The sequence below is a fragment of the Hevea brasiliensis genome, chromosome 7, assembly GCF_030052815.1.
Source record: "Hevea brasiliensis isolate MT/VB/25A 57/8 chromosome 7, ASM3005281v1, whole genome shotgun sequence".
Taxonomy (NCBI): domain Eukaryota; kingdom Viridiplantae; phylum Streptophyta; class Magnoliopsida; order Malpighiales; family Euphorbiaceae; genus Hevea; species Hevea brasiliensis.
In genome coordinates, this window is record NC_079499.1 from 103701403 (window position 1) to 103724178 (window position 22776).

General features: G+C 35.7%; 1 non-coding gene and 1 pseudogene across 1 annotated transcript; both read left to right on the forward strand.

Moving 5' to 3' along the window:
* The first annotated feature begins 1089 nt into the window (after positions 1-1089).
* Positions 1090-22740, forward strand: LOC110673547 (terpene synthase 10-like; annotated as a pseudogene).
* Positions 17042-17148, forward strand: LOC131181750 (small nucleolar RNA R71). The gene has a single exon (XR_009150229.1). It is a non-coding gene; the product is annotated as a small nucleolar RNA R71 (small nucleolar RNA).
* Positions 22741-22776: the final 36 nt, after the last annotated feature.

Sequence of the window (22776 nt, forward strand, 5' to 3'; positions counted from 1 at the left end):
CCAATAGGTTTTCCCCAATATACCCAACCTAGGCAATTGATCGAATTGGTCTTATTGTCAATGATTGTATATCTCTAGCATCTAAGAGTTGGTGTTATTTTTAGTTGAGAAATTTATAATTTGATTTCTGAGTTTTACCACTAATCACTATTTTATCTCTATATTTTGAAAATCGAATAATTTAGTCCCTGAGTTTTACTTCATTTCTATATTTTGAAAATCGAATGATTTAGCCCTCGAATTTTACTTCATCTCTATATTTTGAAAATCGAACGATTTAGTCCCTGAGTTTTACTTCTATTTAAAATTAGTCTTCATTCCATTCAAAAAAATCATTAGTCAAGTGGTTCAAGGAGAGAAATTCTATAATGGCTAAAATACCCTTTCTCCATTATCTCTCCCCCCAACTCTCTCTCTCTCTCTCCTCCCCCACCTCCCAACCCCCCCCCCCTCCCCCCCCCCAAAAGAGTTTTCTCCTTTTCCCCTGTTTTTCATTTTCCATTAGAATGGAAATTATACGATGACAATCGGCTTTGGATAAGTTGGATAACAGATTCACATAATTTGACCATCCATCTTATTTAATCCATCAATCCAAACTTATAGGGGTGTAAAAGAATCGAGTCGAGCCGAGCTGAGTTTTAAAGAGTTGAAGTCTAGTTCATGAAATTTTTTTTGAACTTTAGCCGAGTTTGAGCTTAACTCATGCTGAACTTGAGCGGAACATCCATAAGTTTAAGCTTGACTCGTTTAGAAAATGAGCTCTAAATGAGCCGAGTCAAACTAAGCTTTTTATCAAACCGACTCTTCAACATTTTTCCTACTATTGCTACCACTGCAAGTATAAACATCAAAAGACAAGCTACCCATCGAGGGAAAAAAGAATCTGGGACCCCTGCTAGGTATGCATGTTTTTACACAAAAATTTTATAATTCTGGGACTACAGTCAAGGTGATACAAGTTTTTCTCAATGCTAAAAAAAAAAAAAAAAATTGAACAAACTCACATGAATTCTTCAATCAAGGGCTGGTAGAACAATTTACATGCCTCCATGACTTCAAGATTTCACATGGCTTCTCGATCTAAAAATGGTGAAAGATCAAGATTTCACGTGGCGTCTTTCAGTTACACACAGAGCAGCTTCAGCGCTGCTAGACTATAATCTATATCTCATCTCTGTGCATGCTGGCCTCGAAGAACCCAGCTTTATGATCGATTTGGACATCCGGCAATCGATGTTGGCATTAAAGGATTTGGACAAGGGAAACTTCATGTATGATCTAAATCTAGAGAGTAAAGGAAAAGAGGAGGGGGTTGTTTAACGGAAGAACTTAGAGCACCATTGTTGAATTTGTCGAGGAAGGTGGGGAGGGGGAGAGATGGCATTGACAGTAAATTAATTCAATTAAAGGTAATTTAGTCATCCCATCTGATATTAAGAGCCAAATCATTTAATTTTTAAAATATAGAAATTAAATAATAATTAATGATAAAATTTAGAGACTAAAATATAAATATCTCTTTTTAGTTTTGTTAGGAGGTCCGCGGATGTGGTTGTTCATGATCTTTTGGGGGACAACTCGTTCTGCGTCAGATCTAATGGAGTGGGAATATGTTCCTCCTCTTTTCATATGATGATATTATAATGAAATTTTTGTTTCTTCCAAAAAAAAAAAGTGGTCTGAAAAAATTTTAAACAACGCAACTTTATAATAAAAAAATGAAATTTCATAACACACAAAAATTTGATAGACTCTCATCCCATATTCCTGATATTTCCAACCACTAAAAAGGTTTGGCCTTCAGAATCCTACCAACAGGGATTCAATAGGAGCTTTTATTTTATTTTGAGCCATGACCTGGAAATAGCTCTCTGAATAGGACTTTTGATGCTGTTGAGGAAGCATGTTAGACAGTTTTACAGGGCAAGAAACTTAATTAGACATACTTTCTATGTTCTAGATGATGTTGTTGTAGATTTTTGCTAAATCAAATTAACGTTGGAAGTCGTTGTGTTACAAAATTTAATTTATGACAGATTAAGTCTCTCTCTTGCCCTTGATGTTACTCTCCTTTGTCTGTCCCCTTTATCTCCTCCACTTGAAACCATGGCAGTAGCCTCTCAGCGAGGCAAAGGGAAGGGGAACTAGGCGGCCAAACATTTATAAGAATTTCTTTTGTAGGTATAATATAATTTATCTTTATATATATATATATATATATATATATATATATATATATATATATATATATATATATATATATAATTATTCTCTTAAATTTTTTTATTGGCCCTCCAAATATTTATAAAAAATTTTTATAGGTGTAGTAAAAATTTGATTTTCTGTTAATTAGTAACTCAAATTTTGTAAGGGCCCTCATATTTATATAAAAAAAAATCATAAATAAATGTAGTAAATTTTAATTTTTTATTAATTGACAACCTCAAATTTTCTATTGGCTCATAATAATTTATAATTTATTTAATGTGATTTAAATTGAAACACCAAAATTACTTGGTTATCATTAAATAAATACAAAAATTCAATTAGAAATTAATTATCTAAACTTTTATATTTACAAATCAAAATTTGATTAATAATGGTTTTTCAAAAATTAAAAACAATAAGTCAATATAATAATTTCCTACAACAAAATCTCAAATCACATGAGACTTCTAATTAATTTGCATTTTTTTTTTCTTTTTTCTTCTTCGATAGATATAGTATAATTTTTTTTTTCATATCTTTCCTCTTATTTAATTTTCTTTTATTGGGAATATACAAGTATGGAATTCCCATATCGGAAGAAGATGAGATAAGTGAGAGACAAATAAGTGGGAATGACCAATAGACTCATTGTCTTAAGGTTTTGAGTTAGATGTGGTGTCAACCTTATGAATGTATTCTTTCATAAGACCCATCAAGAGGAATTTTCCTCAAACGCTTTCGGCTCTCAGATCTCTAACATCTTTCCTTTATATCATTCAAAATAAAAAATTATCTTATTTATATATCTACAAATAGACAAAATTAATGGTCTCTACTCTTAAGCAAATTTTGAAGCGATGAAGTTAAGTATACGGTTATTTTGTTTTATATGTTTACTTTGTTTATACATTTACTTTGTTTAATATGTTCACTTGTTGTTTTATTAATATCTAATTTTTATTTTTTTAATTTTTCGTGATTATTATTTTTTAATTTTGTACTATTATGCTATATAGTCTAGCTATTAGGGTTTATATTTATTATTATTATTTTTTTGTTTTTGGGTTGTGAATTTTACATAAAAAAAAAAAAACTGAATATTTGCTATAATAATTTGATGCAATTTTATATTATAAAATGTAATTACAGAAAGTATAATTGCGTAATAATTATATTTTTTATAGTAAGTTTTGTTCTAATTTTTTAACTGATAAAATTTTTTTTATAGTGTGATATATAAATATACACACAGACACGTGGACTCATGTTTGTGCTATTGATGTGCTATAATTGGCCCGCAAACAAAAGTTTTCTGATTCTGTCACTAGCCTCTTTCTGGAATGTAAAAATATTTTAACTTGAGAAGGTAATTGCAGAGATCTTCAATAGTTTCCGAGATAAGGAAGGAAACTTCAAAATGTGCCGATGTGAGGATTGGGAGGGAATGTTATTCATGCACAAGGCATCATTCCTTTTAGGAGAAGGTGAAAGCATCTTACAATTTGCAAGAGACTTTACAATCACTTCTCTAAAGAAGTATGTTGAACAAAGTAAAGACAAAATTCTATCCATGATAATAAGTCATGCACTGGAGCTCCCACTGCATTGGAGGATGCTAAGGTTGGAGACCAGATGGTATATAGATGTATGTGAGAGAAAACAAGGCATGAATCCTGTTCTGCTAGAACTTGCTAAATTGGATTTCAACAGTGTGCAAGCAACACACCAAGATATTCTAAAACACGCATGGTATGCGTAGTCTAGAGATGATGTGGTAGAGTACTAAGTTTTCATTAATTATCGCACTTCTAGTTTCTCGTATGAGGCTGGTCATGATATTGGTTTGTCTTGTTGTAAAATAAAGGTGGTGGAGGAATGCAGGTTTAGGAGAAAGTTGAGGTTTGCCAGGGACAGGATAACGGAGAACTTTTTATGGAATGTAGGAGTGATATTCGAGCCAAAATTCAGCTATTATAGGAGAATGATGATGTGGCCCAACCGCAAGTGCACGGGTCGTACAAGTAATACAGTAAAGATATCGTTCCCACGAGGAGTTGTGTTAATGATTGAATTTTTGATATAAAAAATTGACTAAATTGAACTAATTTCAGAATTAAAACAATAGATTGAATGGGTATTGGAGTATGAAATCTATATGTGCGAAATTAATAATCTATCCAACAATGTATTAATTCAACTAAAATTGCATCAAATTGAAATAAGCAAGTTCAAATATGGCAAGATTCTAAAATGGCAAGCAATTAAATTCAATTGAAAATTAGCAATGATAAAAAGGCGATTCCGGAGTTCGGGATTTCATATTCGAGCTATTTTGGGGTTTTAAATCGGTTATCCAATTTTGTGAAACTTATGGTTTTAAGGAGATTAATTCTTAAATCCTTTGAATACCCTTTCGAGTGAGACAAAGAGTGCCTTAATCAAACTAATCCTACTTTCGTGGAGTTAGAATTAATTAAGACCCATTAAGTTCTTTAATTAATCTGTTAATCCTGTTAATCCTTAGTCTATTTCTAGATCTAAGTTAATTAAGTCCAATTCCTTGATTATCTATCACAAGGCATTCTCCTTTCGGTGCCTCAACCATGGATTAAGAACATTGCTTAATGGGATCCTACACTAAGCATGTCATTAAGTACACAATAAATGAATAAAACTCATTAAGACCACAAAATATGGATTACCCAATCAAAATCCACAAAATATCTCAAATATTACAACCCTTACTCCAGAATCAAAAGTAAACTACTCACTATCCATAATGCTTACAAGATATTATGAGTTTATAAGGAAATAAAGCTTTAATCTAAGCTAAGAAACAAGAAATTAAACAATAGAAATGTAGGAAAAATGTAAGGAAGGAAAGAAATCTGCAAATCTTGGTTGAAAATGGTGTGGAAGGTGAAAGTGACTCTTCAAATTCTGCCTCTCTTCTCCTTTCCTTTTCTGCTCCTTTCTCCTCTTATTTTCTAAAAATGGGAAATGAGACTATTTATAGCATTTTTCTGACATAGAGCCCTAAAATGGTGTGTTCTAGGAGGAATTATCTGAGGGAATCTTCTGCCAGCTCATTAATGAACTCTTTATGGGACTGCAGATTTTCTGGTTCACTTATGCGCATGACTTGGTGTCACACCTCGGCTTAAAGCTCAAGCCCCTCTATGGGTGGCCTTCTTGCATTTTTCTAGAGGCGGACTGCGACTCACAGATCTGTCCGCTTTGTGGAATTAAATCCCTTCGCTTCTGTAGAGCTAGGATTCGAACCCTTATCACTCACGGGTTTGCTTCGCCTCTCACCAATTGAGCTGGTGAGAGGCGAAGCAAACCCGTGAGTGATAAGGGTTCGAATCCTAGCTCTGCAGGGCGAAGGGATTTAATTCCACAAAGCGGACAGTACCTTGTGAGTCGCAGGTCCGGCCTCTAGAAGGGTACGCTGGCAAGAAGGCCACCCATAGAGGGGCTTGAGCTGGGGCCCCCTAAGCCGGGGTGTGACATGGTGCATAGGTTATGCACAATTCCGTGAGAGTGCATAAGGGAGGCGTGAATGTGCATAAGCTATGCAGTCTCCTTATGCACATTTCGGCAGGTATTGGAACAGTGATTTTTCTCCTTATGCAGATCTGCATAGCTTATGCGGCAAGTTATGCACAATTTGGTCAATGCATATTTCAGCTTGAAAACTTGTTTTTGACATCTTTGGCTGTAGAAGTCACTCTTCAATGGCAAAATTTCTCTTCAGTCCTTCAAAAACACCATTTTTCCTACAAAACAAAGTAAAAATTACAAATTAATCCAAAATCGACAATTATGAAAAACTAACTAATTTACTAATGAAATTAGCTAAAAATAACTAATAATAGAATAAAATGGCTATGAAATTAGATCTAAATGACTATGCAAAATGTACGCATCAAATACCCCCAAACTCAAGCTTTTGCTTGTCCTCAAACAAACTTTAGAATGTGATGCAAAAATTTTTAGGGGTGCCTTATCCAAAGAGCTATGAAAATCACCTATTAAAGTAACTTAACACACCTTTAGCCATACCAACAATCCATATACCCATCCTTCAAAATGCAAAGAATTTAATGCTTATCCAAGCTTTCACCGCTTAGCCATCAAGTCAATTATCATTCAGAGTCCCCAAACCAACCAATCAAAAGAGAGAGTCATGCTCAAAAGGAATTCTAGGACCATCAATAACCAAAGTGTCTCTATATAGAATGATGGAATTAAATGAATGAATGGATAATTTTCCCAATCCCATAGGCAAATTCCCTACTCCTATCTCCACTAATGTAGCAAGCACTATCAAGAGATCAAAGGTCTTTTTAGGGATGTAATGGGGCCATGGGGATCAAAATGAGGCTAAGAAGAAAAATGGGTAAAAAGGGTTCAAAGCATGAGAATATTTCCAATCTTGACAATATAAGGCACACTTTATTATATATTTTTTTTCTTTTTCTCTTTTTTTTTATATATAGGAGAGAGAAATACACAATGAGGATTGTCAAGTGCTAGCATATTTTACAAAACACATAAAATGGAGGGACATTTTGATACTTTAAACTTGTATTTTGCATTTTCTTTTAATGCTTGTCCCTAAAATTTGCCACCCCCAAACTCATTTCTTTTAATACTTTGGGTGGATTTCTTTCATTTTAAATGACAATGGTGAAAAGCACATATATTAGCACTTTTTTACAAGATGACAAGCATTTCTTCTCCCTTTATTGTATTTATTTTTTCTTTTTTCTTCTTTTTTTTTTTATATGTGTACCTAATGTTGTAAATATTTATTCTCATGAAAAGGGTTGGAGTGTTTGGTTCATTGGCTAGGTAACAATAAGGATTTCAAGAAAAATTAGGGATGAAAAGGCTCATAGGGGTTTGCAAGGGTAAATTTTAATTGGGAAAAAGGGCCAAAGGTTTAAAATGAGAAGGTTTTAAATCAAAGAATGCCTAATCATCTCTCTCTTCAGGTACAAGCTGGTATTTCACCTTGAAAGGTTTAGAAAATTTGTTCTAGGATTGGTGAGACATCATTTGACTACCTTATATCCAATAATTCCCTCTAAACACTTCCATCTCCAAATGACTAGTTGGGTGGCTTTTTGGCTAAGAAGATATAGGCAAGGGATAGACACTTCAAAACCTTGCACCTCTTAGGAAACTTTCAGTCCACAAACCCAACTAAAGGGTTAGTCAAATCACTCTCATAGGCACATTTTCAATACTCAAGGGATTTGGCAAAAGATTTTAATGCATGGTGCATGATTCCTAAAATGAGTAATGTATTAACTAAATGGAGGAAGTCTATTTGTCTATTTGTGTGCAATGTGATGTATAATGTGTATGTAAATGTGTAATGTGTGTGTGTGTACGGATGTATATGTAAAATATTTACAATATATGTAAATGGAATGGGATGAGATGCTCCTATACTCAAAATGTGAAAAATAAAGCCAAAAATCAAAATGTGCACCCCCAAACTCAAAATTGGACATTGTCCCCAATGTCTCAAGTAGTAGATAACCAAAACTCAAAGCAAATAATATTGACCAGGAATTGTAAAGATTAAGAGCAAAAAGAAAGAGTTACCTGGTATGGGGCAGAGGGGAATTCAAGATATAAAGGGATGCATAAGAAGCTGCACAGGTTATGCAGAGTAAAATGCTGTCCAGATCAAGTGCATAAGTAGGGTGCATAAGCCGTGCGGTTTTGCATGAGTGGCAATATGGGTTGCATAGGCTATGCAGGACATTTGCATAAGGGGAATACAACCTGTGCAGTTCTGCATAAGTAGCAGAAAGGGTTGCACAGGCTATGCAGGATATTTGCATAAGGAAATTCATAGCCTGTGCAGTGTATACAAAAGCTGCTACATGATGATTAACAAGGGAAAATGTACAACCAGCAGTAGAAGCATTCAAATATATACAGAGTATGGGCAAATATGTATAAAAGGGCAATAAGTGCAATGAAAATCAAAGAAAACTAATGTAATAGCTATCCAATAAAACTTCAAAAAAAAAAAAAAACAGAATTTAAAACAAACTAATTCAAAACAAACAAACATAATTCAAAACAAACTATAAATGTTTGAACATATTTACAAAGGAAAAGTCCTACAAGTTTGAACAAAAGTAAAACAAAAACTAATCTAGTTCTATTGTTTTGCCCTTGTCCAAGGATGTTGCTAAGGGGCTGGTAGCTGCTGGTTGCTGTCGAAATGATGGTGCTGGAGGAGGTGATGGAGGTGGAGGTGGCATTCCCAGAAAGATCATGAGTTGCTTCACCATCTCCTTCAATTCTTTCTGCTTGTCCCTGGTTTCCATGACAAGGTCAAATAGTTGATCATGACGATCCTTGAGTGTATCAAGACCAGTGTCAAGTTTCCTATCCACAAAGTATATATCATCACTAAGCCTTTCAAGATAGGTGAATAAGGCTTTAGTGTTGAATGCAGGAGGGGCTGTGGATGAGGAAGGTTCAGCTGAAGGAGGTGTGGGCTTAGCGAAGGCTCTGGGGTCTCTGCTCGCATCGAGGGGTGGGGTAGGTTCGTGAGAGTCTTGTGGGACCGATGGAAAAGGTTGGGCTTACGGTTGTGCAATGGGCTCGATGGCTGCGGGTTGTGCAATGTCGAATGTGGCAAATCAACCTGCTTTTGGATAGGTGTGCAGTATCAAAATATAAGGTGTCCACAAGTGCTGGTATTGTGTGCTCTTCAGGATTAAAACCAAAATGCTTGGCTATAACTGTTATGAGCCCACCCAAGACAATGTCACCTATGGATTTGGTGGCAATATGCAACACATGCTCACAAAAGAAATAACCAGGAGAAACCTTGACCTTGTGAAATGCACACCATAACATAAATAATTCAGATTTCCCCACAAGACTGAACTAGTCCCTCTGCCCAATATAGTGCTAGCAATCAGCCTATGAATAAACCTAAGTGCAGGGTCTAGTATTTGAGAAGTTTTGGATCTCCCAGCAGAGAAAGTCTGAGGTTGGTTGGTGATGATTCTCCAGAATTGTGCAGCATTCCAAATACCCTTGTTTGCTACCTCTACTCCAGTATGTGGCACTTGAAATAACCCATCAATTGCAAAACCAAAAATGCTATGAAATTGGTCCAATGACAGCTCTCTATTTTGCCCCAAACATCTAAATTTCATAATTGGCTTGTGGTCTACATCATGCAATTTGAGGGTAGCAGAGAATGAAGAAATAAACTCCAAAACTAGAGTTGGATAAACTATCTCCTGCTTATGCACAAATTCCATCCAACCCATACCATCAAGATATGCAACTACATTGTCAAATAAACCAATAGATTGTAGAGAATCAGCAGAAATATACCTAGTGGGTTGTACCCTCCTATCCTTGAGTCTCTTAAAAGCTGCCTTTTGAATTGTATCAGGAAGAGGCCAAGGTAGCTTTGATACCTGTGAAGCTACTGAAATTGGCTTTTTGCTGGAAGAGGGTGTGGAGGCTGGAGTTTTTGGCTTTTTGGGTGGTGGTTCCGACAATGGGGTGGGTGGTTCTTTGCGTTTGGAAAGAGGAGGTGCAGAGGACATGGGTCGCACAGATTTCGACCTAACTTTCCGCTTATAGGTGGTTGTGGGAGGTGGTGGGGGTGTCTCTTGTGGAGGTAGCGTTGACAATGGCGACACCTGGAGAGGGGAAGTTTGAGGGGAATGGGGAGGTGATTCCATGGGTTTCCGATAGTGAGGATGGAGAAGATGAGGGCGAAAATGAAAATGCAGGGGGAAGTTAGGGTTTATGTGGTGAAAATGCAAGTGGAGAAGAAGGGGAGAGGAAGGGTTATGCGGGAATGAGGATCGTGAGAGAAGAAAAACAGTGAACAGGGATATCGGGGTGAAGGTGGGAAAAAATTTGCCGAAAAGAAAAGTTTGATTTAAACGGGTTTTGTAAAAACTGCATAAGGGAAAGTGAATGTGCATAGCTTATGCACTAGCTTATGCAAGTTTCGCCCTGTTTTGAAGTTCAGAAAAATATGTCATGCAGAAGTGCATAGGTCATGCACTCTGCTTATGCAGGTCTCGGCAACTTTTGAAATTTGAGGAGTGAAGTCATGCGGGAGTGCATAAGTCATGCACTTTGCTTATGCACTCTTCGGCAGATTTGGTTTTTCAGAGAATCGGGTCATGCAGAAGTGCATAGGTCATGCACTCTGCTCATGCAGACTTCGGCAACTTTTGGAATTTGGGATGGTGGTCATGCAGGTGTGCATAAGCTATGCACTCTGCTTATGCACTCTTCGGTGGGTTTTGAGATTCAGAGTGTGAGGTCATGCAGAAGTGCATAAGCTATGCACTCTGCTTATGCACCTCTCGACAGATTTGGAATTTTCGGATTTCTGGTTATGCAGAAGTGCATAAGTTATGCACTCTGCTTATGCAGACTTCGGCAGAGAGAGAAAATGAAGAATTTGAAGTTATGCAAATGTGCATAAGTCATGCACTCTGCTTATGCAGGTTTCGAAAGATATGAAATTTGACAAAATTAGGCTATGCAGAGTTGCATAAGCTATGCACTCTCCTTATGCACTTGCAATAAGGGTGAAAAATGGCAAGAATTGTGGTTATGCAGGATTGCATAAGCTATGCAGTTGCTTATGCACAATTCAACAAGATTAAGATTGCAATGGAACATGAATTGCAAGTGTGGAAAATACTCTAGAATGAGGAAATATAATTCCATGAAGCATAAACCATGAGAAATTTTCACCAAAAACACATCAATATATACAAAGTTCATAAAAAATGCATCACACAAGCATGTAGAAATGGATCCTGCATAAAAGACCTTTGTGAACCATGTCATTTTTACTCAAATTCTGTAAATCAACATTTAGCACAATATAAACTCAATAAAACCTGCATAAAGTTGCATCTATCCACAAATGATGAAATGAACTCTTCAAGTTATGCCAAGAGAATGCAATATTGTCCACCTTGAATTCCACAACCCAAATAATTTCAAAACTACAAAGATGACCAACTTACCACCATATTAATATTAAAAGCACATATACTTAAAAGTTACATATCCAACCTCACCAAAAACACAAGCCATTTGCTGCAGACACCCTTTTTGCTGCAGATTTCATTTTTCCTCTGCATAAACCAGATAACAGCTCCTGCACAGGTTATGCAGTAAGAACCAATCAGTTTTTGGGAGAGTTTGAAGAACAAAATTTTCAAGTTAAGAATCACTCCCCAGCAGTTCACCAGCCTTTCTTCATTGAAATACATCTACAAGGGACAAAGTTCAACAATGTCAAAAATTGAATATGGGGAGATTTAAGATAAAAACAAAAGCAATGAAAATAAAAGTAAATCAGCAAAATAAAAATAAAAGGACTTAGGATGCCTCCCAAGAGGGCTAATTTATAGTCCTTAGCTGGACTTTTCATGAATTTCACTGAAAAGAGGTGAGGGATTAGAGAGCTTATAACAGCTTGCTCCCTTTATCGGGTCTCCAGTTATGTAATGTTTCAATCTATGCCCATTGACCTTAAAATTCCCAGATTTTTCACTCCAAATTTCAATTACTCCATAAGGGAAAACCTTAGAAACTCTATATGGACCAGTCCACCTTGACTTAAGTTTTCCAGGGAACAATTTCAATCTTGAGTTGAACAACAAAACTAAATCACCTTCTTTGAATTCCTTTTTCCTAAGATGCTTATCATGCCAAACTTTAGTTCTTTCTTTGTAAATACGGGCACTTTCATAAGCATCCATCCTCAATTCCTCAAGCTCATTAAGTTGTAATAACATTTTCTCACCAGCTTGCTTAAGATCAAAATTCAAGGTCTGAATAGCCCAATATGTTCTATGTTCTAGCTCCACAGGTAAATGACAAGACTTACCATACACCAACCTAAAGGGAGTAGTTCCTATAGGGGTTTTGTAAGTAGTCCTATATGCCCATAAAGCATCATCTAGTTTGATAGACCAATCTTTCCGAGAATTTTTCACTATTTTCTCCAAGATATGTTTGAGTTCTCTGTTAGAAATTTCAACTTGTCCTGAAGTTTGAGGGTGGTATGGGGTAGCTATCTTGTGTACTACACCATACTTCCTCATTAAGCTTTCAAATTGCTTATTGCAAAAATGGGAACCCCCATCACTAATTATAGCCCTAGGAGCTCCAAATCTACTCAAGACAAATTTCTTCAAGAATTTTACTACAACTCTAGCATCATTAGTTGGAGTTGCAATAGCTTCCACCCACTTTGACACATAGTCAACTCCAACTAGGATGTATCTATTACCAAATGAAAGAGGAAATGGCCCCATAAAATCTATTCCCCAAACATCGAATAATTCCACTTCAAGAATATCATTTAGGGGCATTTGATCTCTTTTTGACAAATTTCCACTCCTTTGGCATTTATCACATTCCAACACAAATTTCCTCACATCCTTAAAAAGATTTGGCCAAAAAAAACCAGCTTGCAAAATTTTACTAGCTGTTTTAGAGATTCCAAAATGTCCTCCATAATCAGAAGCATGGCAATGATGCATAATACTCTGTATCTCCTCTTCAGGAATACATCTCCTTATTAAACCATCACAGCATCTCCTAAAGAGTAAAGGGTCATCCCATCTATAAAACTTCACCTCATGCAAAAACTTTTTCTTTTGTTGCCATTTCATTCCTAGAGGTAAAACTCCACAAGATAGATAATTCACAAAGTCTGCATACCAAGGTAGTTTAGCAACAAGAGAGAAAAGTTGTTCATCCAAGAAAAACTCATCAATAGGGATTTCATCCAATTCTTCATCATCCAATTTCAACCTACTAAGATTATCTGCAACTACATTTTCAGCTCCCTTCTTATCTCTAATCTCCAAATCAAACTCTTGTAGCATCAGAATCCACCTAATGAGCCTAGGTTTAGCCTCCTTTTACTGAGCAAATACACGATGGTCGCATGATCTGAAAATATAACCACCTTTGAGTCAATAATGTAAGGTCTGAACTTTTCTAATGCAAAGACAATTGCTAAAAATTCCTTTTCAGTTGTTGCATAATTTGTTTGAGCCTCATCCAGTGTTCTACTAGCATAATAAATAGCATAAGCCTTTTTGTCCTTTCTTTGACCAAGAACAGCTCCAATTGCATAGTTGCTAGCATTACACATAATTTCAAAAGGTAGGCTCCAATCAGGTGGTTGCATGATTGGTGCAGTGATAAGAGCTTGCTTCAACCTGCAAAAGGCATCCAAACACTCTTGGTCAAATACAAATGGTGTGTCATGACTTAACAAATTAGACAAAGGTTTAGCTATTTTAGAAAAATCCTTGATAAAGCGTCTGTAGAACCCGGCATGTCCTAGAAAACTTCGAATTCCCTTGACATTGGTAGGAGGAGCCATCTTCTCTATCACTTCAACCTTGGCTTTATCAACCTCTATTCCTCTGTTAGACACCAAATGTCCAAGCACTATCCCTTCCTGAACCATGAAATGACACTTTTTGTCACGACCCAGGGATGGGGTTGGGACGTGCTTGTTCAACCAGTTACGCACTGGGGTGAAAACTTCGTGTCCCACATCGGAAACGGGAAGAAAAGATTTGGGCCATATATGTGGGAGTCTTCCTCACCTGGTCAGCACGCTTTTGGGAATGAAACCTCCCAAGGGACAAATCCGTGAGGCCCATGGGCCAAAGCGGACAATACTAACTGGAGAAGGATCGGGCTATTACAATTTTGGTATCAGAGCTGGACTCCCTCTAGTACGGTGTGTGGTGCAAGGACGCACCAGGCGGAAGCTGGTGTGCTTGTCACGACCCAGGGATGGGGTTAGGACGTGCTTGTTCAACCAGTTACGCACTGGGGTGAAAACTTCGTGTCCCACATCGGAAACGGGAAGAAAAGATTTGGGCCATATATGTGGGAGTCTTCCTCACCTGGTCAGCGCGCTTTTGGGAATGAAACCTCCCAAGGGACAAATCCGTGAGGCCCATGGGCCAAAGCGGACAATACTAACTGGAGAAGGATCGGCCTATTACACTTTTCCCAGTTTAACACAAGGTCAGTATCTGCACATCGCTGCAAAACTTTAGAAAGGTTAGCCAAGCATATGTCAAATGAAGATCCATAAACAGAAAAATCGTCCATAAAAACCTCCATTATGTCTTCAATGAAATCTGAGAAGATTGCCATCATGCACCTTTGAAAAGTGGCTGGTGCATTACACAACCCAAATGGCATCCTCTTATAAGCAAAGGTTCCATATGGACAAGTAAAAGTAGTTTTCTCTTGATCATTTGGATGGATAGGGATTTGAAAAAAACCTGAATATCCATCTAAATAGCAAAAATAAGAATGCCTAGCCAGTCTTTCTAACATCTGATCAATGAAGGGAAGTGGAAAATGATCTTTTCTAGTGGCAACATTTAGTTTTCTGTAGTCTATGCACATTCGCCAACTAGTCACTATTCTGGTGGGAATTAATTCATTATTTTCATTTTTGACCACTTTCATTCCACCCTTTTTTGGGACAACATGTACTAGGCTCACCCAAGTACTGTCTGAGATAGGATATATGATCCCTGCATCAAGCAATTTCAAAATTTCCTTTTTAACAACTTCTTTCATATTTGGGTTCAACCTCCTCTGATGTTTAATAGATGGTTTACAATTTTCTTCCAAACTGATTCTATACATGCAAAAGTGCGGGCTTATTCCCTTAATGTCATCTATGGTATATCCTAAGACTTTCCTAAATTGTCTCAACACTCTTAACAACTTATCAGCCTCTAAGGTACTCAAGTTTCCATTTACAATTACTGGATAAGTGTTATTAGTGCCAAGAAATTCATACCTGAGCTGAGAAGGAAGTTGCTTAAGTTCTACCTTAGGTGCATCTTCTTCCTTGAATGATGGTTGCTTAGATTCTGCTTTTTCCTCTTGTGTGAGCTGAAAAACTGGAGCAGAAATGAATGGTGGACTACCCTCTAAATGTTGAGCATATGCAGCCACATGAGGGTTGTCATAGTTTATGCCTTCTCCATGAACCAAACAATTTTCAAGTGGATCTTCTAGATATTTCTTTCTGAAGTGTTCTTCAACCAGCTCATCAATGATATCAACTCTCAAGCAAGTATCAGCTTCAGAATGATGCTTCTTCATAGTGTTATTAATATTGAAAACCAATTGCTCTTCACCAACTCTAAGAGTCAATTTTTCTCCCTTAACATCAATCAATGCTCCTGCTGTAGCTAGAAAGGGTCTTCCCAAGATGATTGGGATATTAAAATCTTCCTCCATGTCCAAGATGACAAAGTCAACAGGTATATAGAACTTTCCAACCTTCAAAGGCACATTTTCCAAAATCCCTTCAGGATACTTGATTGATCTATCAGCTAACTGAAGAGAAATATGGGTTGGCTTTAGATCTCCCATATTGAGCTTCTCATAAATGGAAAGGGGCATAAGGCTAACACTAGCCCCTAAATCACATAAAGCTTTTATAGAACATGATTCCCCAATGTGGCATGGGATTGAAAAACTCCCTGGATCCTTGAGCTTTGGAGGAAGTTTCCTTTGGAGGATAGCACTACATTCTTCTGTCAAAGCTACAGTTTCATCATCTTCAAGTTTCCTCTTGTTTGAGAGAATTTCTTTCAAGAATTTTGCATAAGAGGGCATTTGTGAAAGAGCATCAACAAAAGGCACATTTATGTAAAGCTTCTTCAAGACTTCTAAGAACTTCCCAAATTGCTTATCAAGCTTGGCTTTGTGAAATCTTTGTGGGAAAGGAAGTTGTGGCTTGTAGGGCTCAGGAGGTATATACTTCTCTTCCTTCTCTTCAATTTTCTTTTTACATTTTTCTGCACTCTCTTGTTTTTCACTCTCATCAGTTTCTTTCTCATTTTCTCTCTTCTCACTATTTTCACTCTTCTCATCATTTACAACTTTCCCACTTCTTAAAGTAATAGCTTGACACTGCTCTCTTGGGTTTTCTGGTTGACTTGGAAGTTTTACAAAAGACTTGATACCTGAGGAAGATGCTTATTGTGCAATCTGATTTTCCAGCATTCTGTTATGTGTTTGCATCTGTTCCAGCCTTGCTTTCATCTCTCTCATCTCCTCATCATGCTTATTTTGGTTAGTAAGAATCTGTTGCAATAAAGCTTCAGTGGTGGAATTTTGTTCTTGCTGTTTTGGTGGAGGATTCATATTTTTCTGCTGAAAATTAGGCAATGGTTGCCTATTTTGCTGATATGGAACTCCTTGTTGCTGTTGTGGTTGAAAATTCTGATTTGGAACTTGACTTTGTTGATTTCCCCATAAAAAGTTGGGATGATTCCTCCAATTTGGATTATAGGTTTGAGAATAAGGATTCCCCATTTGCTTGTTTCCATAATTACCAACATATGCTGCTTGCTCTCCAAAGTCTACTCCACAGCTGGTAGTTCCTTCTGCATAAGCCACTTGTTGTGAACTTCCAGATGATGATGATGAACTAACCAACATACTCAAATCTTCCATCTTCTTAGCTAAGACATTTGTAAGTGCATCAAATTTTGCATTAATCATGTTGAATGGATCAAGATCATACATTCCAGCAGCTTGCCTCTTCTGAGTTGGAGCTGGTCCTCTTGGACTACTCCAAAGATGAGTATTCTTTGCAATTTTCTCCAATAGCTCATAAGCTTCATCTTCATGCTTCATAATAAATTCTCCTCCTGTTTGAGCATCAATAATCCCTCTAATTGCAGGAGTGACATTTGTGTAGAAATTCTGGTTTATCATCCATTTCGGAATGGCATGATGTGGGCATTGTCTCTCTAATTCCTTCCATCTCATCCATGACTCATAGAGAGTTTCATCTTCTCTTGGTCTGAAAGCTGTCATTTGATTCCTCAATTCTTGAGTTTTTTCAGGTGGAAAATATTGTGCAAGAAATGCATCAGTGAGTTGCTCCCAATTTGTAATGGAGTTGTGAGGTAAAGAATCAAGCCAATCTAATGCTCTATCTTTCAAAGAGAATGGGAATAGCTTCAATCTTGCTGCATCATCAGACACTCCAGGTTGTTTTTGCATGTCACAAATCATAGCAAACTTCTTCAGGTGTGTGTGTGGATTTTCAGAAGGATGTCCTCCAAATTGAGAATTTTGAATTATTTAAAGAACTCCAAAATCCATCTTGTAGCTATTTGCATCAATTCTTGGTCTTGCTATGCTCTCTCTCAAGTCATCAAAACGAGGAAAAGCATGATCCATCATACTTCCCCTAGGTAAATTAGCATTTACTACCTCTTCACCATGGGCTGCATTTTCATTGTTTCGATCATTTTCAGCATTACCAACAATTCTAATTCTTTCATCAGCCATGTCTGCTTCTAATTCAGTTTCTCTCAAAGCTTCTTTTCTTTTTCTGGTTTCTTTCTTGTTGGCTTTACAAAATTTCTCAATTTCAGGATTGAATAATAAGGATGTATCACTTGTGCTTCTAGCTCTTCTCATAAAAGATTAAAAGTACCTGAAAAAGGACAAACAAACACAAAATGAAAATATAACAAAAATAAAACTATAAACAACTAAAATAATCAAGAATTCAATCTTAAACAAACAACTCCCCGGCAACGGCGCCAAAAACTTGATGTGGCCCAACCGCAAGTGCACGGGTCGTACAAGTAATACAGTAAAGATATCGTTCCCACGAGGAGTTGTGTTAATGATTGAATTTTTGATATAAAAAGTTGACTAAATTGAACTAATTTCAGAATTAAAACAATAGATTGAATGGGTATTGGAGTATGAAATCTATATGTGCGAAATTAATAATCTATCCAACAATGTATTAATTAAACTAAAATTGCATCAAATTGAAATAAGCAAGTTCAAATATGGCAAGATTCTAAAATGGCAAGCAATTAAATTCAATTGAAAATTAGCAATGATAAAAAGGCGATTCCAGAGTTCGGGATTTCATATTCGAGCTATTTTGGGCATTTAAATCGGTTATCCAATTTTGTGAAACTTATGGTTTTAAGGAGATTAATTCTTAAATCCTTTGAATACCCTTTCGAGTGAGACAAAGAGTGCCTTAATCAAACTAATCCTACTTTCGTGGAGTTAGAATTAATTAAGACCCATTAAGTTCTTTAATTAATCTGTGAATCCTCTTAATCCTTAATCTATTTCTAGATCTAAGTTAATTAAGTCCAATTCGTTGATTATCTATCACAAGGCCTTCTCCTTTCGGTGCCTCAACCATGGATTAAGAACATTGCTTAATGGGATCCTACACTAAGCATGTCATTAAGTACACAAGAAATGAATAAAACTCATTAAGACCACAAAATATGGATTACCCAATCAAAATCCACAAAATATCTCAAATATTACAACCCTTACTCCAGAATCAAAAGTAAACTACTCACTATCCATAATGCTTACAAGATATTATGAGTTTATAAGGAAATAAAGCTTTAATCTAAGCTAAGAAACAAGAAATTAAATAATAGAAATGTAGGAAAAATGTAAGGAAGGAAAGAAATCTGCAAATCTTGGTTGAAAATGGTGTGGAAGGTGAAAGTGACTCTTCAAATTCTGCCTCTCTTCTCCTTTCCTTTTCTGCTCCTTTCTCCTCTTTTTTTTCTAAAAATGGGAAATGATACTATTTATAGCATTTTTCTGACATGGAGCCCTAAAATGGTGTGTTCTAGGAGGAATTATCTGAGGGAATCTTCTGCCAGCTCATTAATGAACTCTTTATGGATCAGATAAGTGGATCGCATAAGTTATGCATCCCTTATGCGATTTCTACTGGTTCTGGTTCACTTATGCGAAACTGTATGACTTGGTGCATAGGTTATGCACAATTTCGTGAGAGTGCATAAGGGAGGCGTGAATGTGCATAAGCTATGCAGTCTCCTTATGCACATTTCGGCAGGTATTGGAACAGTGATTTTTCTCCTTATGCAGATCTGCATAGCTTATGCGGCAAGTTATGCACAATTTGGTCAATGCATATTTCAGCTTGAAAACTTGTTTTTGACATCTTTGGCTGTAGAAGTCACTCTTCAATGGCAAAATTTCTCTTCAGTCCTTCAAAAACACCATTTTTCCTACAAAACAAAGTAAAAATTACAAATTAATCCAAAATCGACAATTATGAAAAACTAACTAATTTACTAATGAAATTAGCTAAAAATAACTAATAATAGAATAAAATGGCTATGAAATTAGATTTAAATGACTATGCAAAATGTACGCATCAAATGAGCTCAAAGGTCTATGCACTAATAACAACAATTGATGATATCTATGATGTGTATGGCACCTTGGATGAGCTTCAGCTGTTTACTGATGTTGTTCAAAGGTGGTTGGTGTTGATACCCCATCCCACAAGTTCATATTATATATAAAATAGCCTTATTATCATAACCATATGACTTAATTCACAATTTAATGCATATATTTATGGAAAACATTTAGATTTTTTAACATTTTATTATAATAAAATTAAAAGTAAGTGATACATGCATTTTGCATAGTCATTTAGGTTTAATTTCATAGCCATTTCATTTATTTGTTAGTCACTTTTAGCTAATTTTATTAGTTATTTAGATAGTTTTTTATAATTGTCAATTTTTGGGTTAAATTGTAATTTTATTTTATTTTGTAGGTAAAATGATATTTTTGAGGGACTAAAAAGAAATTGTGCCAGTGAAGAGTGATTCCCAGGCACAAAATAATCAAAATAAAGCTTGAAAGTTAAAAAATGCAAAGTGGCCGAAATGTGCATAACCTGCTGCACAAGTTGTGCAGTTCTACACAAGAAGAAAAAATAATTTTCCAAACCTGCTGAAACTTGCATAAGTTACTGCATGACTTATGCAGATTCACTCCTTGCTTATTCAGCTTCACGGAATCCTGTATGACTTGCTGCATAACTTATGCAGTTCTACTCCCGACTTATGCAGCTTCACGAAAAGAGCTCTCAAACCTGCCGAAATCTGTATAAGAGCATGCATAACTTATACAGTCCACTTATACAGTTTCACAAAGGACTCGAAAGCTTGAAAAACCTGCACAACCAGCCTGCATAATTTATGCAATATCACGGAAAGCACCTGGAACCACCAATTTTGCATAAAACCTGTATAAGAAGCTTGCACAACTTGTGCAAATTCTTCATAATGAGCTGGTAGAAAGATTCTCACACGTGAACTTCACCTCAAACACACAATTTTAGGGTTTACTTGTCAGAGAATATAAATAGTGTCCTTATCTCATTTTGAAAAAGAGAAAGGAAGGAAGGAAGAAAGAGGAAAAGCAGAGGAAACGTCAAAAAAAACACAGAGCAAGAGGGGTGTCACTTCCCTTTTCTGCATTAGATTTGGATTCTTCCTCTTTTTTTCACTATTTTCTACCTTTCTTGTATTGGGTTTCTTAGTTCTTAACATAGTTTCAAGTTTTATTTCCATATTTACTCAAAATTTTTTGTAATTATTATGAATAGTGAGTAGTTTTTCATAGATTCTGGAGTTGGGATGTAATATTTGAGATATTTTATGGATTTTGATTAGGTAAACCATATTTTATGGTTTTTATGAGGTTTTGTTCATTTGTTGTGTACCTAATGACATGCCTAGTGTAGGATCTCATTAAGTATTATTTTTAATCCATGGTTGAAGCACTGAAAGGAGAAAACCCTACGATAGATAATCAAGAAATTGGACTTAATTAATTTAGATCTAGAAATAGATTAAGGATTAAGAGGATTCACAGATTAATTAAGGAACCTAATGGATCTTGATTAATTTTAACTCCACAAAAGTAGAATTAGATTAATTAAGGCACTCTTTGTCTTACTCGAAAGAGTATTCAAAAGATTTAAGAATTAATCTTCTTAAAACCCATAATTTCCATAAGATTGGATAACCAATTTTAAAAATCCCAAAATAGCTTGAATATGAATTCTCAAACTCCGGAATCGCCCTGTTATCATTATTAATTTTTAATCGAATTTAATTTCTTGTCATTTTAATTCTTGTCATATTTTAGTTTGCTTATTTCAATTTACCGCAAATTTAGTTGCATCTTCATATTGGTAATTAGATTATTAATTTTACATATATAGATTTCATAGCTCAATTTCTATCAATTTATCGCTAGAATTTCAAAATTAGCTTGAATTAGTCAATTTTTATATTAAAAATTCAATCATTAACACAACTCTTCGAGGAAATGATAACTTTTTTATATTACTTGTACGACCCGTGCACTTGCAGTTGGGCCACATCAGTAAGCAGTATAAATTAAATACACAATTTAATTTTATATATACATGCAAAATAATTTATTTTATGGTTTGATTCTGTTTATTTTTAATAATAAAAAAAATTATTTACAACAATTTTAATTTATAAATAATCAAACTAAAATGATCAATATATTTTAAATCAAAAACCAAATCAAACTATATTGCTTCGGTTCAATTTTATTGTTTGAATTGAAAAATGAATATACCCCTATATATATAAATCAATCCCATCAATATTTAACATGTATAATTTTTGTGTTGTGATTTCAGATGGGATGTCAATGGAATAGAACAGCTTCCAGACTACATGAAGCTATGTTTCCTTTCCCTCCATAATTCAATAAATGAAATAGCTTTCGATGTGCTTAAGGAACAAGGATTTCACATCATCCTCTACTTGAAGAAAGCCGTATGTATTGATGATGGTTCTGAAGTTTTCATATCATCAATTTCCCTCCTCACTATTAATAGCAATTCATCTAATTGCATGCTTATCCCATTTTTAAATTTTCCAGCGGGCAGATTTATGCAAATCGTACTTATTGGCAGGTGGTACCACAGTGGATCTACACCAAGTTTACAAGAATATATTGACAACGCATGGATCTCTATATCTGGTCCTGTCATCCTAGTCCATTCCTATTTTCTTGGAAAGTCTCCAATCACAAATTATGCCTTAAGATGCTTGGAAGAGTATCCCAATATAATTCAAAGCTCCTCCATGATTCTTAGACATGCGAATGATCTTGGGACATCATCAGTATGCACTCCTTCCTCTTTGTCCTCATTTTTTTTAAACATGTCTCATTCTTTTTTTTTTTTGGGTTGATTAGTGTTATAATCATCTTATCTTGTTGATTATTCATTAGGATGAATTAAAGAGAGGATATGTTCCGAAATCAATTCAATGTTATATGCATGAAACTGGAGCTTCAGAAGCAAAAGCTCGTGATCACATTCGATTTTTAATTAGCGAAACACGGAAGAAAATGAATAAAGAAAGGGTTGCAGATTCTCCATTCTCAAAAACTTTTATTGGCGTAGCAATTAACCTAGCTAGAATGGCACAATGCATGTATCAATATGGAGATGGGCATGGGATTGAGAACAGCGAGACTAAGGACAGGGTTCTATCATTGCTTGTTCAACCAATTCCCCGTATGCAGCTTTCTTCTTCCTATAAGTAACCATGTAAGTGATGCATATCTAAATATATAGTAGAT